We start from the raw sequence: 5,845 nt of genomic DNA, 5'->3' as shown, positions 1-5,845 counted from the left end.
CAGCCCTGGTTCCAGCACTCGGGCTCCCCCGTGCTGCCCTTTGGTACTTATGTGCCCATCAGACCCCTCCCAACAGGGAGGGACGAGGGTGGGAGGGAAGCAGACTCCTGCCACCTCCCTGCCTGGCCAGACTCTGGCACCACCTGGTGGAACTGAGTGGACACACAGCACCTGCTGTCCAGGGAGGACCAGCCAGTCCTCCTTGGACCCATTCAGCCGCTCATTACAAAGGCCAAGGAGCCAAGTGGAAAAGGGATAGGGTTGGGGGCTCAGGCCCAGGTGGGCTGCCTTATGGGCAGCATGACCTCAGACAAATCCCTTCCCCTCCCTGCCTCAGTTTCTTCCTCTGAAGATTGTTTGCTAGCATCCCTGCTGGCGCTGAATCCCCTGAGCAGCCCCCAGACCCTGGTGCTATCTGCCTCACCCCAAAAGAAACAACATCTGCCCACTGAAGGAGGAGCCCTCCTCCTCCGGCCACATGGGAAGGGACCATGGAGGTCTGGAGAACTCCTTCCACTAGGTCTGGCCAGGTGCCTCCAGGCATGAGGGGCACAAAAGCTGTGGACACTTGAGAGAATCCTGTCCTCCTGGTTCTGAGGCAGTGGTCCCAGCTGTCTGACAGTGGGCAAATCAGTTTGCCCCTCTGAGGTATGGGCATCCATCCTCCTCCTCATGGGAGCTGTGTTGTTAAAAAAAAAGCTGTCAGCATGAAATGTCTTAGAAGTGGGGGCTAGAATTATTGTGATTTCTCTGCTGCTCATGGGAGCAGACTATGGCCCAGCCCACCCCCCTTATTCATTAATCTCTAGTGGCACCGTTATCCCCAGCATCAAATGTCTTGGGGCTGCTCCTGACCTTCCTGTTTGGCTCTCAAAGCCCCTTCTCATCTTTTCAGTCTTCTTACACATTCCTTGACATATACTCTTTGATCCAGGGACACTGGATCCTCACACAAGACCCTGCATCTCCAGACTCCAGGCATTTGCACTGGCTGTACTCCATGTCTGGAATGCTTTCCCTCCTCACTCTGCCTCCTGACTTCTTTCAAATTCTCAAAGTGTCCCTTCTGGCCAGTGCTTTCCCTCTGGAATCACCTTAAATTTATCCTGGAAGTGTCTCGTTTGTACTGGGTTGTTTACATGCTATTTCCCCCATTAGACTGTGAGCTCCTTGGGGACGAGTGTCTTTTGCTTTTCTTTGCATCTCCAGTGCTTAGCTCAGGGCCCAGCACACAGTAGGTGTTTAATGAATGCTTGTTAACCCGACTTCTCAACAATCCAAACCCTCCCTGGTGCTCTGGGGGTCACATATGCCAAGGAGACCAGCCCAGGGGTCCAGGGAGGGGCCACAGCAGTTCAGAGCCAGGGAGGATGCTGAAGACACTCTAAGAAAACTGCATCCAGAACCGAGCCAAGGCCCCTGCTGTGGAGGAGTCGAGGTAGAAATAAGCTTCCTGAGGAAAGGAAGATGCCAGAGGCATCTGGGATCCGCCGCCCCTCCTCCAGGACTCAGGAAGTCTCCTCCCCCTCAGAAGCCCCTACTCCTTACTCCTAGATCCATGCAGATGATGCCCAGATCTCTCCCTCCTGTGTCCCACGACCACATCACCGCTGCCTTTTCGACATTTCCATTGGGCGTCTCAGCAGCCCTGTCCCAAGCAGAACTCCCTCTTCCCCTCCGCTCTGCCCCTTCCAAACATGCCTGCTACTGCCCAGGGCACCGCCACCCCCTCAGCCCCGTCTGCCTCAGTCATCCTCGACTCACCCCATACAATGAATCAGTTGCCAAATCCTATCACTTCTGCTTAAACATAAGCAATATATAAAGAAAATAAAGCAGTGTTGAAACTCCAAAGCAGAGAAAATTTGGCCTTGATTGAATAGGGGGACGACCTGGTCAGACAGGCACTTTAGGAAGGTTCACCTGGACAGCTACGCTTTTCTCCTCTTCTTCAATCTTGCCTTGGGCCCCACCTCTAACCGGCTCCCTGGGTGGGAGACTGGAGAGTCCAGGGCGCTGCTTACCCTCCAAGCAACCCCTGAGAGCTGGTTCAACATTAACATTAGCCTGGGGCAGGGGCCGGCAAACTACTGCCCTGGCCTCCTCTGGCCAGGAGCTAAGAATGGTTTTTACATTTCTAAATGGTTGGGGTGGGGGGGGGGGGGAAATAAGAATAGCTCATGACGTTTGCAAATTATCTGAAATTCAAATTTCAGTGTCCACAAATAGTTTTATTGGAACACGGCCTCGACCATCTGCTGAGCGCTGCCGTGGCGGAGCTGAGAAGTTGCAACAGACGCTCTGTTTGGGCCCACTTCAACTCGCCGGGACGCGGTGACAACGCGGCAGCTTTCAGATGCCACATGGATCGCTCTGCCGCGACATTTTAGCTGATTACCATTGCATGCCGTCATCGAGACAAGAAAAGGAGAGGGAAAAAAGAGTGAGGTTGTGAGCTCAGGGCCAACATGAACATTCTTCTGACCCTTCCTCGGCCACTGTTACCGCCACTCAAAATTGATGGCTCTGGGAGTTAGCTTCTACTAAAGACCTGATATTATTTCTTATTGAATTCAACCCGAAATCAAAAAGCAAGAAACAAGCCTCCGGTAGGGGCGACTCAATGAATAAACAATGCTTCTTGAATCGCACGTCAGGTCAAGCTTCCCGTGCACGTCCTGGATTGGGCGGTCCGGGGTCAAAACAAGGAGTGAGACCCCTACTCCCCCCCAGATCTGCAGCGGGTCTAGTTTCTGAGCTCCCACTCCCACCGAGTTCTAGCAGCATTTCCCAGACCTCGGGAAAAGTACAAAATGCCTTTCTACGTTTTGGATCCATTTCAGCGTGGCGCGGAGGAGCTCCCCGCAAGGTTCCATTGGAAGTGATTAATCTGCAACGTAGTGACTTGATCGAAGGCAAATGCCAGGAGAAGATTGAAACAGAATTGCATACGGACCGTCCAAGCCACGCACCTGCTTTGTGAAAATCCCGTGCTCACGCACTGATGGCAGGATTGAGCAGCACCCGTCCATGGGAAAGACGTTTTCACAGATGCAACGCTGATCAACATCTCTAGGCGGACATTTGCAATCAGTTTGGATGATGGGGAACACTAAGTGAAACCCAGTTAGAAATGTTATCCCCCGATTCTGCTCTCGTTAGTAGACCTATGTAACAAAAATTCTGTACTCAGTTATTATTATTATAACGTCATCCATAAAAATTTGTAGAACTTTATTTTCTCCCCAGTTATATACATACCCCACAATCTCTTCACTTTTGCCTCTTGTTTCACAAATTTACTCTTTGGGCATTTACAGAAAAAAGGTTGACGATCTCTGCCCCACAGCAAAGAAAGAAAAAGTCCCTTCTCCTCAGAGGGGGTGCGGTTCAGAAACTCCCATTGAGGCCAGCGCTCAGAGCTCCCCAGGGTCTCAGATTTCTCCCAGAGCAGGAAGAAGGTGCTGTTGGTGGGTCAGAGGTGACAATTCCATTCCCCTACAAGTGGGGAAATCAGTCTGAACACTCAGTTCTGTTCTAAGTATGCCTAGTAGGCATCCGGGTGGTACAGTGGATAGAGCACTGGATCTGGAACTGTTGAGGTTTAGAGGTTTAGGGGTGCTGGGACCCCAAAATCACAACAGGTGCATCCTGACAGAATGAATTCCACCCAAACCTTCTTTCAGCCAAAGACAAGGTTTATTAGAACATCTATTGGGAGTGTGTGAGATTTAAAGAATCCGCCATATTGACCAGACTCTGAAGAAATCTAAGCATTTGTATGGCTAATGCCAGTGGGCCAGATTTAATAATCTGAGCCCCTTGATGGAGGCCAGATGGACTTTATATACAGAAAGACTGTGGGAGGAATCTAGGAGTAGCCAAGTAGTCTGGGGTGACTGGAGGAGGGGTCTAAGGAGGATCTGGATGGGAGCGGCCAGTAAGCTGGGGTGAACAGAACACCAAGGACCTGGACCACAGGACCAAGGGACAACGGAGCCTAGATAGGATTAAGGGTAGGAAATGGCCAGGGCCTTAGGGAAGTAAGATAATGGAAGGCTAAACTAGGTTGAGAGCAACAGAGAATTGGGAGATAATGGGGCACAGGAGATAATGAAAGGTCAGTTGATAGGATGATAGCCTCAGGCAAATGCCAGAGATTTGGCCATTTGGGAAAGTCCAGGGCTTTTCCTTTTTGGAGTCCAGATCCCATCCCCATTATTCCCCCTCAAACAAATGGGACCCAAATTCTTTTGGGGTAAGGGCCGAAGGTCTTAGCTTCTGAAACTGTTTCCTGCTGGCAAGGGGTGTAGAATTGAGGAGGTCCCAAAGAGGAAGTTGACTGGAATCGAGTATAGGCTGTATCCAGGGGACGATGGGGGGACATTGGCTGGTACCCACTGTTTGCTACCAACTGTAGGTGAATGGCCTGTAGTCTGGAAGACACAAATCTTACTGAAAAGACTGCAGTGCCCAGATATAGGGAGAAGTAAAAGTGTAAGAGCCTCATTAAAATCATTCACATTTGACCTGCTGGATTATCGGATCTTGTTACCTCTTCAAAAGTTTAAGCAAGTTTTCACCCTTGGATTCAATAGTTATACAAATGAATTTGCCAGAGACTGACTTTCACTTCAATTATCACAGAAATTTTCCTTCCCAAACCAAACTGAAGATGTTTCTGATTTAATTTCAGTTGTTTGGGGGTACTGAATGCTTTTCCGGTCTATTTGCTTTGACTATAGAAGGATAAAACAGGGACAAGGTTTAGGGCCCACATACTTCAGGATAAAACATCTGTAGCTTTGCTTGGATTCAGATCGTTCACCATTTCCCAACTCTGCAGTGTCAAACCCACCTCATGGCCAGATTTAGGAATAGCCAGGTGGGTAGTATTCCTTTTGGGTCAGATTATGGCAGATCTTTAATAAATCTTGTCTTTGGCTGGAAGAAGATTTGGGTCAAATTCGTTCGGACAGGACCTGTGTGTCATGATTTTGGGGTCCCAGCACCCCTGAACCTCAACAGAATCACCAAGAACCAGGTTCAACACTCATTAGCTGGGCACCTCTGGGCAAGTCACTTACCCTCTCTGATTTGGTTTTCTCATGCAGCCACCTCCCTGGGTAGTTGTGAGGCTCAGATGACATATGTGTAAAGCTCAGTACACAATAGGTACTTAATAAATGCTTACTTACTTCTTCCTTCCTGATATAACGAAAAAAAAAACCCCTATTTTTTGTTGCTTTTATTTCCCTCACCAAATTTTTAGCATTTCTGACATGTTTTACCCTTCCAGTGGAAGTGTAAGCTTCTTGTGAGTGCCTGGCACTGTGCCTGACTCAGAGTATGCTTCCAATACTTGTTGGCTTATTGGTCACCTGGTCTTCCTTCCGTCTCCATATTTCCTCTGGGTCACAAACTGCAGGTTGGAGCCCTCACCCCCCACTCCTTTCTGTAAATGAAAGTCAGATTCAGAAGAGAATTTCCCCTTGGTGGTTCCTGCACCTCTGGGAGAATGAAATCATCGCTGAGGCAAGTGAAGAGGAAGGTTGTTCTCCCTTCCACTTTGGATAGAGACAGAGAGCGTGAGCAGACTCTCTGGGAAGCTGCCTTGGTCTTCATAAAGCTCCCAGCAACCATTCTGGGACGCTGGCCAGTCCCGAGGTGGGCAGGGAGACAGGCGGTAGGTAAGAGGGAGAGCTGATCTGATATTTCTACTGGACCTTCCAGGCTTACAGAGCACTTTTTTTTTTTTAAGTGACTTGCCCAAAGTCACACAGCTAGTACGTGTCAAGTGTTTGGTCTGAGGCCGCATTTGAACTCAGGTCCTCCTGACTTCAGG

This window comes from Vombatus ursinus, unplaced genomic scaffold, assembly GCF_900497805.2.
Source record: "Vombatus ursinus unplaced genomic scaffold, bare-nosed wombat genome assembly UNPS02006874.1, whole genome shotgun sequence".
Taxonomy (NCBI): Eukaryota; Metazoa; Chordata; class Mammalia; order Diprotodontia; family Vombatidae; genus Vombatus; species Vombatus ursinus.
This window is presented reverse-complemented; position numbering follows the sequence as displayed.